Here is a 15,984-nt window from a genome sequence, read left to right as displayed (position 1 = left end):
TATGCCGGACACATCTTAGGGAGAGAGAGCGAGAGGGAGACAAACCCACGCCTACACAAGACATTTTGTCACCCAAGCCAACCCTTGAAAAGGCTGCTTTGCAGAGCAAAAACAAGAAGAATGGTGCGTTTTGCAGCCGCCGCCCACTGCAATGAATCTGAATAACTCCTCCTTTAGGGCGCAAGCAACTCCCCTCCCCCTTGCAGTCTTTCCAATTCACGATACAAAAAGACGGACAGGACAGGTTGCCTGACTTTCCGTCACTGCCACCCTTTGCCATCCTTACCCGTAGAAAGCCCTTTCATCATCCCCAAACCCTAATCTTTTCCCTTTCCTTCCCAGCCCCCAAACCCTGCCCTCTGTACCTTTCTCACCACCCGCTTCCCTTCTCCTGTCATCCCCCTACCACCCGGGAAAAAAAGAGATTGCCCCCTCCTTCCACTAGCCCACCCTCCCACCCAAAGAACAACTTCTTCTGCGCAGCTTGTTTTCTAGGCAGCAGCGCTATTGTGATGTCATCGGGGGGCATTGTGACAAGCCGCCAGTGTTCCGTCTCTTCATGTTGTGCACTGTTCAAACCGAAAATACATCAACAGGCAGGCTACAGAAAAGCTTACTAACAAAGGTTAGAGAGGGGCTTTCTCAGAGGGCTTTTTACAGTTTGTCTATTCCCAATTAGCCGGTTTAGTATACTTAATGAAAGTACTAATTCTTTCATAGGCCGCCCATTCTTAGTATTTGACGTTCAGGTAACAACAGGTAACTTTATTTGGAGTGGAAGCAGAGAGATAACACCAGATGCCAATTGTAGATCCTCTCACACCTGTGGTCACTGCAGCATCTGACTCCACTTTGTCCAAAAGGGATCTATTCCATTCAATTACACATGATCTAGATTAGACTGACAACAAGATACTGCACGGGACATAGCAGAGTTGGTGAAGTTGAGTGGTGATGAGTTTGCTATTTGGATGAATAAAGCAAGTAACAAGTGTGTTAGATAAAAATTCATTTCAATTCGCTAATCGGGCTAATATGAATCAGGTGAATCGAGTTCTGCTTTTGGAAACTGGGTTAAGAAGGGGTGCACCGTTCCTGGAGGTACTGCAATACCAGGTCAATGCGTGGAGTGGACAGAGCAAGCTCTTTTTCCATCTCCCTGTTCTAAAAATCCATTTAATATATGGTCCCCAGATAGGGGACGTATCAGATATTAAACTGATAAGAACAGATACTACACTTGATCTTAGCCAAAAGGCCGAGAAGCGATAACCAGAATTGGTTTGGGCCTCGAGTGGCACCCTGGCCTATGCCGGACACATCTTAGGGAGAGAGAGCGAGAGGGAGACAAACCCACGCCTACACAAGACATTTTGTCACCCAAGCCAACCCTTGAAAAGGCTGCTTTGCAGAGCAAAAACAAGAAGAATGGTGCGTTTTGCAGCCGCCGCCCACTGCAATGAATCTGAATAACTCCTCCTTTAGGGCGCAAGCAACTCCCCTCCCCCTTGCAGTCTTTCCAATTCACGATACAAAAAGACGGACAGGACAGGTTGCCTGACTTTCCGTCACTGCCACCCTTTGCCATCCTTACCCGTAGAAAGCCCTTTCATCATCCCCAAACCCTAATCTTTTCCCTTTCCTTCCCAGCCCCCAAACCCTGCCCTCTGTACCTTTCTCACCACCCGCTTCCCTTCTCCTGTCATCCCCCTACCACCCGGGAAAAAAAGAGATTGCCCCCTCCTTCCACTAGCCCACCCTCCCACCCAAAGAACAACTTCTTCTGCGCAGCTTGTTTTCTAGGCAGCAGCGCTATTGTGATGTCATCGGGGGGCATTGTGACAAGCCGCCAGTGTTCCGTCTCTTCATGTTGTGCACTGTTCAAACCGAAAATACATCAACAGGCAGGCTACAGAAAAGCTTACTAACAAAGGTTAGAGAGGGGCTTTCTCAGAGGGCTTTTTACAGTTTGTCTATTCCCAATTAGCCGGTTTAGTATACTTAATGAAAGTACTAATTCTTTCATAGGCCGCCCATTCTTAGTATTTGACGTTCAGGTAACAACAGGTAACTTTATTTGGAGTGGAAGCAGAGAGATAACACCAGATGCCAATTGTAGATCCTCTCACACCTGTGGTCACTGCAGCATCTGACTCCACTTTGTCCAAAAGGGATCTATTCCATTCAATTACACATGATCTAGATTAGACTGACAACAAGATACTGCACGGGACATAGCAGAGTTGGTGAAGTTGAGTGGTGATGAGTTTGCTATTTGGATGAATAAAGCAAGTAAAAAGTGTGTTAGATAAAAATTCATTTCAATTCGCTAATCGGGCTAATATGAATCAGGTGAATCGAGTTCTGCTTTTGGAAACTGGGTTAAGAAGGGGTGCACCGTTCCTGGAGGTACTGCAATACCAGGTCAATGCGTGGAGTGGACAGAGCAAGCTCTTTTTCCATCTCCCTGTTCTAAAAATCCATTTAATATATGGTCCCCAGATAGGGGACGTATCAGATATTAAACTGATAAGAACAGATACTACACTTGATCTTAGCCAAAAGGCCGAGAAGCGATAACCAGAATTGGTTTGGGCCTCGAGTGGCACCCTGGCCTATGCCGGACACATCTTAGGGAGAGAGAGCGAGAGGGAGACAAACCCACGCCTACACAAGACATTTTGTCACCCAAGCCAACCCTTGAAAAGGCTGCTTTGCAGAGCAAAAACAAGAAGAATGGTGCGTTTTGCAGCCGCCGCCCACTGCAATGAATCTGAATAACTCCTCCTTTAGGGCGCAAGCAACTCCCCTCCCCCTTGCAGTCTTTCCAATTCACGATACAAAAAGACGGACAGGACAGGTTGCCTGACTTTCCGTCACTGCCACCCTTTGCCATCCTTACCCGTAGAAAGCCCTTTCATCATCCCCAAACCCTAATCTTTTCCCTTTCCTTCCCAGCCCCCAAACCCTGCCCTCTGTACCTTTCTCACCACCCGCTTCCCTTCTCCTGTCATCCCCCTACCACCCGGGAAAAAAAGAGATTGCCCCCTCCTTCCACTAGCCCACCCTCCCACCCAAAGAACAACTTCTTCTGCGCAGCTTGTTTTCTAGGCAGCAGCGCTATTGTGATGTCATCGGGGGGCATTGTGACAAGCCGCCAGTGTTCCGTCTCTTCATGTTGTGCACTGTTCAAACCGAAAATACATCAACAGGCAGGCTACAGAAAAGCTTACTAACAAAGGTTAGAGAGGGGCTTTCTCAGAGGGCTTTTTACAGTTTGTCTATTCCCAATTAGCCGGTTTAGTATACTTAATGAAAGTACTAATTCTTTCATAGGCCGCCCATACTTAGTATTTGACGTTCAGGTAACAACAGGTAACTTTATTTGGAGTGGAAGCAGAGAGATAACACCAGATGCCAATTGTAGATCCTCTCACACCTGTGGTCACTGCAGCATCTGACTCCACTTTGTCCAAAAGGGATCTATTCCATTCAATTACACATGATCTAGATTAGACTGACAACAAGATACTGCACGGGACATAGCAGAGTTGGTGAAGTTGAGTGGTGATGAGTTTGCTATTTGGATGAATAAAGCAAGTAAAAAGTGTGTTAGATAAAAATTCATTTCAATTCGCTAATCGGGCTAATATGAATCAGGTGAATCGAGTTCTGCTTTTGGAAACTGGGTTAAGAAGGGGTGCACCGTTCCTGGAGGTACTGCAATACCAGGTCAATGCGTGGAGTGGACAGAGCAAGCTCTTTTTCCATCTCCCTGTTCTAAAAATCCATTTAATATATGGTCCCCAGATAGGGGACGTATCAGATATTAAACTGATAAGAACAGATGAGATTTCATCCGCAATTTTCAGAAAACGGTCATCGGCCACCACACAAAAGCGCAGTGCCGCAGGTGATCGCCTCCCGAGCCCAGGAACCACCAGCCATAAGGGGACGTAAGCACCAAAAGGCGCAACAATCCCCGAGGCCGGCGGTTGTGCAAGCCCGGGCCCCTCCCAGCCAAGACCAAGGCAAACCCAATGAAGGGACTACACTTGATCTTAGCCAAAAGGCCGAGAAGCGATAACCAGAATTGGTTTGGGCCTCGAGTGGCACCCTGGCCTATGCCGGACACATCTTAGGGAGAGAGAGCGAGAGGGAGACAAACCCACGCCTACACAAGACATTTTGTCACCCAAGCCAACCCTTGAAAAGGCTGCTTTGCAGAGCAAAAACAAGAAGAATGGTGCGTTTTGCAGCCGCCGCCCACTGCAATGAATCTGAATAACTCCTCCTTTAGGGCGCAAGCAACTCCCCTCCCCCTTGCAGTCTTTCCAATTCACGATACAAAAAGACGGACAGGACAGGTTGCCTGACTTTCCGTCACTGCCACCCTTTGCCATCCTTACCCGTAGAAAGCCCTTTCATCATCCCCAAACCCTAATCTTTTCCCTTTCCTTCCCAGCCCCCAAACCCTGCCCTCTGTACCTTTCTCACCACCCGCTTCCCTTCTCCTGTCATCCCCCTACCACCCGGGAAAAAAAGAGATTGCCCCCTCCTTCCACTAGCCCACCCTCCCACCCAAAGAACAACTTCTTCTGCGCAGCTTGTTTTCTAGGCAGCAGCGCTATTGTGATGTCATCGGGGGGCATTGTGACAAGCCGCCAGTGTTCCGTCTCTTCATGTTGTGCACTGTTCAAACCGAAAATACATCAACAGGCAGGCTACAGAAAAGCTTACTAACAAAGGTTAGAGAGGGGCTTTCTCAGAGGGCTTTTTACAGTTTGTCTATTCCCAATTAGCCGGTTTAGTATACTTAATGAAAGTACTAATTCTTTCATAGGCCGCCCATTCTTAGTATTTGACGTTCAGGTAACAACAGGTAACTTTATTTGGAGTGGAAGCAGAGAGATAACACCAGATGCCAATTGTAGATCCTCTCACACCTGTGGTCACTGCAGCATCTGACTCCACTTTGTCCAAAAGGGATCTATTCCATTCAATTACACATGATCTAGATTAGACTGACAACAAGATACTGCACGGGACATAGCAGAGTTGGTGAAGTTGAGTGGTGATGAGTTTGCTATTTGGATGAATAAAGCAAGTAAAAAGTGTGTTAGATAAAAATTCATTTCAATTCGCTAATCGGGCTAATATGAATCAGGTGAATCGAGTTCTGCTTTTGGAAACTGGGTTAAGAAGGGGTGCACCGTTCCTGGAGGTACTGCAATACCAGGTCAATGCGTGGAGTGGACAGAGCAAGCTCTTTTTCCATCTCCCTGTTCTAAAAATCCATTTAATATATGGTCCCCAGATAGGGGACGTATCAGATATTAAACTGATAAGAACAGATACTACACTTGATCTTAGCCAAAAGGCCGAGAAGCGATAACCAGAATTGGTTTGGGCCTCGAGTGGCACCCTGGCCTATGCCGGACACATCTTAGGGAGAGAGAGCGAGAGGGAGACAAACCCACGCCTACACAAGACATTTTGTCACCCAAGCCAACCCTTGAAAAGGCTGCTTTGCAGAGCAAAAACAAGAAGAATGGTGCGTTTTGCAGCCGCCGCCCACTGCAATGAATCTGAATAACTCCTCCTTTAGGGCGCAAGCAACTCCCCTCCCCCTTGCAGTCTTTCCAATTCACGATACAAAAAGACGGACAGGACAGGTTGCCTGACTTTCCGTCACTGCCACCCTTTGCCATCCTTACCCGTAGAAAGCCCTTTCATCATCCCCAAACCCTAATCTTTTCCCTTTCCTTCCCAGCCCCCAAACCCTGCCCTCTGTACCTTTCTCACCACCCGCTTCCCTTCTCCTGTCATCCCCCTACCACCCGGGAAAAAAAGAGATTGCCCCCTCCTTCCACTAGCCCACCCTCCCACCCAAAGAACAACTTCTTCTGCGCAGCTTGTTTTCTAGGCAGCAGCGCTATTGTGATGTCATCGGGGGGCATTGTGACAAGCCGCCAGTGTTCCGTCTCTTCATGTTGTGCACTGTTCAAACCGAAAATACATCAACAGGCAGGCTACAGAAAAGCTTACTAACAAAGGTTAGAGAGGGGCTTTCTCAGAGGGCTTTTTACAGTTTGTCTATTCCCAATTAGCCGGTTTAGTATACTTAATGAAAGTACTAATTCTTTCATAGGCCGCCCATTCTTAGTATTTGACGTTCAGGTAACAACAGGTAACTTTATTTGGAGTGGAAGCAGAGAGATAACACCAGATGCCAATTGTAGATCCTCTCACACCTGTGGTCACTGCAGCATCTGACTCCACTTTGTCCAAAAGGGATCTATTCCATTCAATTACACATGATCTAGATTAGACTGACAACAAGATACTGCACGGGACATAGCAGAGTTGGTGAAGTTGAGTGGTGATGAGTTTGCTATTTGGATGAATAAAGCAAGTAAAAAGTGTGTTAGATAAAAATTCATTTCAATTCGCTAATCGGGCTAATATGAATCAGGTGAATCGAGTTCTGCTTTTGGAAACTGGGTTAAGAAGGGGTGCACCGTTCCTGGAGGTACTGCAATACCAGGTCAATGCGTGGAGTGGACAGAGCAAGCTCTTTTTCCATCTCCCTGTTCTAAAAATCCATTTAATATATGGTCCCCAGATAGGGGACGTATCAGATATTAAACTGATAAGAACAGATACTACACTTGATCTTAGCCAAAAGGCCGAGAAGCGATAACCAGAATTGGTTTGGGCCTCGAGTGGCACCCTGGCCTATGCCGGACACATCTTAGGGAGAGAGAGCGAGAGGGAGACAAACCCACGCCTACACAAGACATTTTGTCACCCAAGCCAACCCTTGAAAAGGCTGCTTTGCAGAGCAAAAACAAGAAGAATGGTGCGTTTTGCAGCCGCCGCCCACTGCAATGAATCTGAATAACTCCTCCTTTAGGGCGCAAGCAACTCCCCTCCCCCTTGCAGTCTTTCCAATTCACGATACAAAAAGACGGACAGGACAGGTTGCCTGACTTTCCGTCACTGCCACCCTTTGCCATCCTTACCCGTAGAAAGCCCTTTCATCATCCCCAAACCCTAATCTTTTCCCTTTCCTTCCCAGCCCCCAAACCCTGCCCTCTGTACCTTTCTCACCACCCGCTTCCCTTCTCCTGTCATCCCCCTACCACCCGGGAAAAAAAGAGATTGCCCCCTCCTTCCACTAGCCCACCCTCCCACCCAAAGAACAACTTCTTCTGCGCAGCTTGTTTTCTAGGCAGCAGCGCTATTGTGATGTCATCGGGGGGCATTGTGACAAGCCGCCAGTGTTCCGTCTCTTCATGTTGTGCACTGTTCAAACCGAAAATACATCAACAGGCAGGCTACAGAAAAGCTTACTAACAAAGGTTAGAGAGGGGCTTTCTCAGAGGGCTTTTTACAGTTTGTCTATTCCCAATTAGCCGGTTTAGTATACTTAATGAAAGTACTAATTCTTTCATAGGCCGCCCATTCTTAGTATTTGACGTTCAGGTAACAACAGGTAACTTTATTTGGAGTGGAAGCAGAGAGATAACACCAGATGCCAATTGTAGATCCTCTCACACCTGTGGTCACTGCAGCATCTGACTCCACTTTGTCCAAAAGGGATCTATTCCATTCAATTACACATGATCTAGATTAGACTGACAACAAGATACTGCACGGGACATAGCAGAGTTGGTGAAGTTGAGTGGTGATGAGTTTGCTATTTGGATGAATAAAGCAAGTAAAAAGTGTGTTAGATAAAAATTCATTTCAATTCGCTAATCGGGCTAATATGAATCAGGTGAATCGAGTTCTGCTTTTGGAAACTGGGTTAAGAAGGGGTGCACCGTTCCTGGAGGTACTGCAATACCAGGTCAATGCGTGGAGTGGACAGAGCAAGCTCTTTTTCCATCTCCCTGTTCTAAAAATCCATTTAATATATGGTCCCCAGATAGGGGACGTATCAGATATTAAACTGATAAGAACAGATACTACACTTGATCTTAGCCAAAAGGCCGAGAAGCGATAACCAGAATTGGTTTGGGCCTCGAGTGGCACCCTGGCCTATGCCGGACACATCTTAGGGAGAGAGAGCGAGAGGGAGACAAACCCACGCCTACACAAGACATTTTGTCACCCAAGCCAACCCTTGAAAAGGCTGCTTTGCAGAGCAAAAACAAGAAGAATGGTGCGTTTTGCAGCCGCCGCCCACTGCAATGAATCTGAATAACTCCTCCTTTAGGGCGCAAGCAACTCCCCTCCCCCTTGCAGTCTTTCCAATTCACGATACAAAAAGACGGACAGGACAGGTTGCCTGACTTTCCGTCACTGCCACCCTTTGCCATCCTTACCCGTAGAAAGCCCTTTCATCATCCCCAAACCCTAATCTTTTCCCTTTCCTTCCCAGCCCCCAAACCCTGCCCTCTGTACCTTTCTCACCACCCGCTTCCCTTCTCCTGTCATCCCCCTACCACCCGGGAAAAAAAGAGATTGCCCCCTCCTTCCACTAGCCCACCCTCCCACCCAAAGAACAACTTCTTCTGCGCAGCTTGTTTTCTAGGCAGCAGCGCTATTGTGATGTCATCGGGGGGCATTGTGACAAGCCGCCAGTGTTCCGTCTCTTCATGTTGTGCACTGTTCAAACCGAAAATACATCAACAGGCAGGCTACAGAAAAGCTTACTAACAAAGGTTAGAGAGGGGCTTTCTCAGAGGGCTTTTTACAGTTTGTCTATTCCCAATTAGCCGGTTTAGTATACTTAATGAAAGTACTAATTCTTTCATAGGCCGCCCATTCTTAGTATTTGACGTTCAGGTAACAACAGGTAACTTTATTTGGAGTGGAAGCAGAGAGATAACACCAGATGCCAATTGTAGATCCTCTCACACCTGTGGTCACTGCAGCATCTGACTCCACTTTGTCCAAAAGGATCTATTCCATTCAATTACACATGATCTAGATTAGACTGACAACAAGATACTGCACGGGACATAGCAGAGTTGGTGAAGTTGAGTGGTGATGAGTTTGCTATTTGGATGAATAAAGCAAGTAAAAAGTGTGTTAGATAAAAATTCATTTCAATTCGCTAATCGGGCTAATATGAATCAGGTGAATCGAGTTCTGCTTTTGGAAACTGGGTTAAGAAGGGGTGCACCGTTCCTGGAGGTACTGCAATACCAGGTCAATGCGTGGAGTGGACAGAGCAAGCTCTTTTTCCATCTCCCTGTTCTAAAAATCCATTTAATATATGGTCCCCAGATAGGGGACGTATCAGATATTAAACTGATAAGAACAGATACTACACTTGATCTTAGCCAAAAGGCCGAGAAGCGATAACCAGAATTGGTTTGGGCCTCGAGTGGCACCCTGGCCTATGCCGGACACATCTTAGGGAGAGAGAGCGAGAGGGAGACAAACCCACGCCTACACAAGACATTTTGTCACCCAAGCCAACCCTTGAAAAGGCTGCTTTGCAGAGCAAAAACAAGAAGAATGGTGCGTTTTGCAGCCGCCGCCCACTGCAATGAATCTGAATAACTCCTCCTTTAGGGCGCAAGCAACTCCCCTCCCCCTTGCAGTCTTTCCAATTCACGATACAAAAAGACGGACAGGACAGGTTGCCTGACTTTCCGTCACTGCCACCCTTTGCCATCCTTACCCGTAGAAAGCCCTTTCATCATCCCCAAACCCTAATCTTTTCCCTTTCCTTCCCAGCCCCCAAACCCTGCCCTCTGTACCTTTCTCACCACCCGCTTCCCTTCTCCTGTCATCCCCCTACCACCCGGGAAAAAAAGAGATTGCCCCCTCCTTCCACTAGCCCACCCTCCCACCCAAAGAACAACTTCTTCTGCGCAGCTTGTTTTCTAGGCAGCAGCGCTATTGTGATGTCATCGGGGGGCATTGTGACAAGCCGCCAGTGTTCCGTCTCTTCATGTTGTGCACTGTTCAAACCGAAAATACATCAACAGGCAGGCTACAGAAAAGCTTACTAACAAAGGTTAGAGAGGGGCTTTCTCAGAGGGCTTTTTACAGTTTGTCTATTCCCAATTAGCCGGTTTAGTATACTTAATGAAAGTACTAATTCTTTCATAGGCCGCCCATTCTTAGTATTTGACGTTCAGGTAACAACAGGTAACTTTATTTGGAGTGGAAGCAGAGAGATAACACCAGATGCCAATTGTAGATCCTCTCACACCTGTGGTCACTGCAGCATCTGACTCCACTTTGTCCAAAAGGGATCTATTCCATTCAATTACACATGATCTAGATTAGACTGACAACAAGATACTGCACGGGACATAGCAGAGTTGGTGAAGTTGAGTGGTGATGAGTTTGCTATTTGGATGAATAAAGCAAGTAAAAAGTGTGTTAGATAAAAATTCATTTCAATTCGCTAATCGGGCTAATATGAATCAGGTGAATCGAGTTCTGCTTTTGGAAACTGGGTTAAGAAGGGGTGCACCGTTCCTGGAGGTACTGCAATACCAGGTCAATGCGTGGAGTGGACAGAGCAAGCTCTTTTTCCATCTCCCTGTTCTAAAAATCCATTTAATATATGGTCCCCAGATAGGGGACGTATCAGATATTAAACTGATAAGAACAGATACTACACTTGATCTTAGCCAAAAGGCCGAGAAGCGATAACCAGAATTGGTTTGGGCCTCGAGTGGCACCCTGGCCTATGCCGGACACATCTTAGGGAGAGAGAGCGAGAGGGAGACAAACCCACGCCTACACAAGACATTTTGTCACCCAAGCCAACCCTTGAAAAGGCTGCTTTGCAGAGCAAAAACAAGAAGAATGGTGCGTTTTGCAGCCGCCGCCCACTGCAATGAATCTGAATAACTCCTCCTTTAGGGCGCAAGCAACTCCCCTCCCCCTTGCAGTCTTTCCAATTCACGATACAAAAAGACGGACAGGACAGGTTGCCTGACTTTCCGTCACTGCCACCCTTTGCCATCCTTACCCGTAGAAAGCCCTTTCATCATCCCCAAACCCTAATCTTTTCCCTTTCCTTCCCAGCCCCCAAACCCTGCCCTCTGTACCTTTCTCACCACCCGCTTCCCTTCTCCTGTCATCCCCCTACCACCCGGGAAAAAAAGAGATTGCCCCCTCCTTCCACTAGCCCACCCTCCCACCCAAAGAACAACTTCTTCTGCGCAGCTTGTTTTCTAGGCAGCAGCGCTATTGTGATGTCATCGGGGGGCATTGTGACAAGCCGCCAGTGTTCCGTCTCTTCATGTTGTGCACTGTTCAAACCGAAAATACATCAACAGGCAGGCTACAGAAAAGCTTACTAACAAAGGTTAGAGAGGGGCTTTCTCAGAGGGCTTTTTACAGTTTGTCTATTCCCAATTAGCCGGTTTAGTATACTTAATGAAAGTACTAATTCTTTCATAGGCCGCCCATTCTTAGTATTTGACGTTCAGGTAACAACAGGTAACTTTATTTGGAGTGGAAGCAGAGAGATAACACCAGATGCCAATTGTAGATCCTCTCACACCTGTGGTCACTGCAGCATCTGACTCCACTTTGTCCAAAAGGGATCTATTCCATTCAATTACACATGATCTAGATTAGACTGACAACAAGATACTGCACGGGACATAGCAGAGTTGGTGAAGTTGAGTGGTGATGAGTTTGCTATTTGGATGAATAAAGCAAGTAAAAAGTGTGTTAGATAAAAATTCATTTCAATTCGCTAATCGGGCTAATATGAATCAGGTGAATCGAGTTCTGCTTTTGGAAACTGGGTTAAGAAGGGGTGCACCGTTCCTGGAGGTACTGCAATACCAGGTCAATGCGTGGAGTGGACAGAGCAAGCTCTTTTTCCATCTCCCTGTTCTAAAAATCCATTTAATATATGGTCCCCAGATAGGGGACGTATCAGATATTAAACTGATAAGAACAGATACTACACTTGATCTTAGCCAAAAGGCCGAGAAGCGATAACCAGAATTGGTTTGGGCCTCGAGTGGCACCCTGGCCTATGCCGGACACATCTTAGGGAGAGAGAGCGAGAGGGAGACAAACCCACGCCTACACAAGACATTTTGTCACCCAAGCCAACCCTTGAAAAGGCTGCTTTGCAGAGCAAAAACAAGAAGAATGGTGCGTTTTGCAGCCGCCGCCCACTGCAATGAATCTGAATAACTCCTCCTTTAGGGCGCAAGCAACTCCCCTCCCCCTTGCAGTCTTTCCAATTCACGATACAAAAAGACGGACAGGACAGGTTGCCTGACTTTCCGTCACTGCCACCCTTTGCCATCCTTACCCGTAGAAAGCCCTTTCATCATCCCCAAACCCTAATCTTTTCCCTTTCCTTCCCAGCCCCCAAACCCTGCCCTCTGTACCTTTCTCACCACCCGCTTCCCTTCTCCTGTCATCCCCCTACCACCCGGGAAAAAAAGAGATTGCCCCCTCCTTCCACTAGCCCACCCTCCCACCCAAAGAACAACTTCTTCTGCGCAGCTTGTTTTCTAGGCAGCAGCGCTATTGTGATGTCATCGGGGGGCATTGTGACAAGCCGCCAGTGTTCCGTCTCTTCATGTTGTGCACTGTTCAAACCGAAAATACATCAACAGGCAGGCTACAGAAAAGCTTACTAACAAAGGTTAGAGAGGGGCTTTCTCAGAGGGCTTTTTACAGTTTGTCTATTCCCAATTAGCCGGTTTAGTATACTTAATGAAAGTACTAATTCTTTCATAGGCCGCCCATTCTTAGTATTTGACGTTCAGGTAACAACAGGTAACTTTATTTGGAGTGGAAGCAGAGAGATAACACCAGATGCCAATTGTAGATCCTCTCACACCTGTGGTCACTGCAGCATCTGACTCCACTTTGTCCAAAAGGGATCTATTCCATTCAATTACACATGATCTAGATTAGACTGACAACAAGATACTGCACGGGACATAGCAGAGTTGGTGAAGTTGAGTGGTGATGAGTTTGCTATTTGGATGAATAAAGCAAGTAAAAAGTGTGTTAGATAAAAATTCATTTCAATTCGCTAATCGGGCTAATATGAATCAGGTGAATCGAGTTCTGCTTTTGGAAACTGGGTTAAGAAGGGGTGCACCGTTCCTGGAGGTACTGCAATACCAGGTCAATGCGTGGAGTGGACAGAGCAAGCTCTTTTTCCATCTCCCTGTTCTAAAAATCCATTTAATATATGGTCCCCAGATAGGGGACGTATCAGATATTAAACTGATAAGAACAGATACTACACTTGATCTTAGCCAAAAGGCCGAGAAGCGATAACCAGAATTGGTTTGGGCCTCGAGTGGCACCCTGGCCTATGCCGGACACATCTTAGGGAGAGAGAGCGAGAGGGAGACAAACCCACGCCTACACAAGACATTTTGTCACCCAAGCCAACCCTTGAAAAGGCTGCTTTGCAGAGCAAAAACAAGAAGAATGGTGCGTTTTGCAGCCGCCGCCCACTGCAATGAATCTGAATAACTCCTCCTTTAGGGCGCAAGCAACTCCCCTCCCCCTTGCAGTCTTTCCAATTCACGATACAAAAAGACGGACAGGACAGGTTGCCTGACTTTCCGTCACTGCCACCCTTTGCCATCCTTACCCGTAGAAAGCCCTTTCATCATCCCCAAACCCTAATCTTTTCCCTTTCCTTCCCAGCCCCCAAACCCTGCCCTCTGTACCTTTCTCACCACCCGCTTCCCTTCTCCTGTCATCCCCCTACCACCCGGGAAAAAAAGAGATTGCCCCCTCCTTCCACTAGCCCACCCTCCCACCCAAAGAACAACTTCTTCTGCGCAGCTTGTTTTCTAGGCAGCAGCGCTATTGTGATGTCATCGGGGGGCATTGTGACAAGCCGCCAGTGTTCCGTCTCTTCATGTTGTGCACTGTTCAAACCGAAAATACATCAACAGGCAGGCTACAGAAAAGCTTACTAACAAAGGTTAGAGAGGGGCTTTCTCAGAGGGCTTTTTACAGTTTGTCTATTCCCAATTAGCCGGTTTAGTATACTTAATGAAAGTACTAATTCTTTCATAGGCCGCCCATTCTTAGTATTTGACGTTCAGGTAACAACAGGTAACTTTATTTGGAGTGGAAGCAGAGAGATAACACCAGATGCCAATTGTAGATCCTCTCACACCTGTGGTCACTGCAGCATCTGACTCCACTTTGTCCAAAAGGGATCTATTCCATTCAATTACACATGATCTAGATTAGACTGACAACAAGATACTGCACGGGACATAGCAGAGTTGGTGAAGTTGAGTGGTGATGAGTTTGCTATTTGGATGAATAAAGCAAGTAAAAAGTGTGTTAGATAAAAATTCATTTCAATTCGCTAATCGGGCTAATATGAATCAGGTGAATCGAGTTCTGCTTTTGGAAACTGGGTTAAGAAGGGGTGCACCGTTCCTGGAGGTACTGCAATACCAGGTCAATGCGTGGAGTGGACAGAGCAAGCTCTTTTTCCATCTCCCTGTTCTAAAAATCCATTTAATATATGGTCCCCAGATAGGGGACGTATCAGATATTAAACTGATAAGAACAGATACTACACTTGATCTTAGCCAAAAGGCCGAGAAGCGATAACCAGAATTGGTTTGGGCCTCGAGTGGCACCCTGGCCTATGCCGGACACATCTTAGGGAGAGAGAGCGAGAGGGAGACAAACCCACGCCTACACAAGACATTTTGTCACCCAAGCCAACCCTTGAAAAGGCTGCTTTGCAGAGCAAAAACAAGAAGAATGGTGCGTTTTGCAGCCGCCGCCCACTGCAATGAATCTGAATAACTCCTCCTTTAGGGCGCAAGCAACTCCCCTCCCCCTTGCAGTCTTTCCAATTCACGATACAAAAAGACGGACAGGACAGGTTGCCTGACTTTCCGTCACTGCCACCCTTTGCCATCCTTACCCGTAGAAAGCCCTTTCATCATCCCCAAACCCTAATCTTTTCCCTTTCCTTCCCAGCCCCCAAACCCTGCCCTCTGTACCTTTCTCACCACCCGCTTCCCTTCTCCTGTCATCCCCCTACCACCCGGGAAAAAAAGAGATTGCCCCCTCCTTCCACTAGCCCACCCTCCCACCCAAAGAACAACTTCTTCTGCGCAGCTTGTTTTCTAGGCAGCAGCGCTATTGTGATGTCATCGGGGGGCATTGTGACAAGCCGCCAGTGTTCCGTCTCTTCATGTTGTGCACTGTTCAAACCGAAAATACATCAACAGGCAGGCTACAGAAAAGCTTACTAACAAAGGTTAGAGAGGGGCTTTCTCAGAGGGCTTTTTACAGTTTGTCTATTCCCAATTAGCCGGTTTAGTATACTTAATGAAAGTACTAATTCTTTCATAGGCCGCCCATTCTTAGTATTTGACGTTCAGGTAACAACAGGTAACTTTATTTGGAGTGGAAGCAGAGAGATAACACCAGATGCCAATTGTAGATCCTCTCACACCTGTGGTCACTGCAGCATCTGACTCCACTTTGTCCAAAAGGGATCTATTCCATTCAATTACACATGATCTAGATTAGACTGACAACAAGATACTGCACGGGACATAGCAGAGTTGGTGAAGTTGAGTGGTGATGAGTTTGCTATTTGGATGAATAAAGCAAGTAAAAAGTGTGTTAGATAAAAATTCATTTCAATTCGCTAATCGGGCTAATATGAATCAGGTGAATCGAGTTCTGCTTTTGGAAACTGGGTTAAGAAGGGGTGCACCGTTCCTGGAGGTACTGCAATACCAGGTCAATGCGTGGAGTGGACAGAGCAAGCTCTTTTTCCATCTCCCTGTTCTAAAAATCCATTTAATATATGGTCCCCAGATAGGGGACGTATCAGATATTAAACTGATAAGAACAGATACTACACTTGATCTTAGCCAAAAGGCCGAGAAGCGATAACCAGAATTGGTTTGGGCCTCGAGTGGCACCCTGGCCTATGCCGGACACATCTTAGGGAGAGAGAGCGAGAGGGAGACAAACCCACGCCTACACAAGACATTTTGTCACCCAAGCCAACCCTTGAAA

The 15,984-nt window shown here is 46.9% G+C and overlaps 12 non-coding genes across 12 annotated transcripts; all 12 read right to left on the bottom strand.

Moving 5' to 3' along the window:
* Positions 1 to 1,079: 1,079 nt before the first annotated feature.
* Positions 1,080 to 1,270, bottom strand: LOC142271466 (U2 spliceosomal RNA). Its single transcript, XR_012736512.1, has one exon. It is a non-coding gene; the product is annotated as a U2 spliceosomal RNA (small nuclear RNA).
* A 1,117-nt stretch (positions 1,271 to 2,387) lies between these two features.
* LOC142271465 (U2 spliceosomal RNA) lies at positions 2,388 to 2,578 on the bottom strand. Its single transcript, XR_012736511.1, has one exon. It is a non-coding gene; the product is annotated as a U2 spliceosomal RNA (small nuclear RNA).
* A 1,117-nt stretch (positions 2,579 to 3,695) lies between these two features.
* Positions 3,696 to 3,880, bottom strand: LOC142271456 (U2 spliceosomal RNA). Its single transcript, XR_012736505.1, has one exon. It is a non-coding gene; the product is annotated as a U2 spliceosomal RNA (small nuclear RNA).
* A 1,322-nt stretch (positions 3,881 to 5,202) lies between these two features.
* LOC142271464 (U2 spliceosomal RNA) lies at positions 5,203 to 5,393 on the bottom strand. Its single transcript, XR_012736510.1, has one exon. It is a non-coding gene; the product is annotated as a U2 spliceosomal RNA (small nuclear RNA).
* Positions 5,394 to 6,510: 1,117 nt separating this feature from the next.
* LOC142271462 (U2 spliceosomal RNA) lies at positions 6,511 to 6,701 on the bottom strand. Its single transcript, XR_012736509.1, has one exon. It is a non-coding gene; the product is annotated as a U2 spliceosomal RNA (small nuclear RNA).
* A 1,117-nt stretch (positions 6,702 to 7,818) lies between these two features.
* Positions 7,819 to 8,009, bottom strand: LOC142271461 (U2 spliceosomal RNA). Its single transcript, XR_012736508.1, has one exon. It is a non-coding gene; the product is annotated as a U2 spliceosomal RNA (small nuclear RNA).
* A 1,116-nt stretch (positions 8,010 to 9,125) lies between these two features.
* Positions 9,126 to 9,316, bottom strand: LOC142271451 (U2 spliceosomal RNA). The gene has a single exon (XR_012736502.1). It is a non-coding gene; the product is annotated as a U2 spliceosomal RNA (small nuclear RNA).
* A 1,117-nt stretch (positions 9,317 to 10,433) lies between these two features.
* LOC142271509 (U2 spliceosomal RNA) lies at positions 10,434 to 10,624 on the bottom strand. The gene has a single exon (XR_012736550.1). It is a non-coding gene; the product is annotated as a U2 spliceosomal RNA (small nuclear RNA).
* A 1,117-nt stretch (positions 10,625 to 11,741) lies between these two features.
* LOC142271496 (U2 spliceosomal RNA) lies at positions 11,742 to 11,932 on the bottom strand. Its single transcript, XR_012736539.1, has one exon. It is a non-coding gene; the product is annotated as a U2 spliceosomal RNA (small nuclear RNA).
* Positions 11,933 to 13,049: 1,117 nt separating this feature from the next.
* On the bottom strand, positions 13,050 to 13,240 carry LOC142271484 (U2 spliceosomal RNA). The gene has a single exon (XR_012736528.1). It is a non-coding gene; the product is annotated as a U2 spliceosomal RNA (small nuclear RNA).
* Positions 13,241 to 14,357: 1,117 nt separating this feature from the next.
* Positions 14,358 to 14,548, bottom strand: LOC142271472 (U2 spliceosomal RNA). Its single transcript, XR_012736517.1, has one exon. It is a non-coding gene; the product is annotated as a U2 spliceosomal RNA (small nuclear RNA).
* Positions 14,549 to 15,665: 1,117 nt separating this feature from the next.
* LOC142271445 (U2 spliceosomal RNA) lies at positions 15,666 to 15,856 on the bottom strand. The gene has a single exon (XR_012736496.1). It is a non-coding gene; the product is annotated as a U2 spliceosomal RNA (small nuclear RNA).
* Positions 15,857 to 15,984: the final 128 nt, after the last annotated feature.

This window comes from Anomaloglossus baeobatrachus, unplaced genomic scaffold (assembly GCF_048569485.1).
Source record: "Anomaloglossus baeobatrachus isolate aAnoBae1 unplaced genomic scaffold, aAnoBae1.hap1 Scaffold_3368, whole genome shotgun sequence".
Taxonomy (NCBI): domain Eukaryota; kingdom Metazoa; phylum Chordata; class Amphibia; order Anura; family Aromobatidae; genus Anomaloglossus; species Anomaloglossus baeobatrachus.
This window is presented reverse-complemented; position numbering and strand designations above follow the sequence as displayed.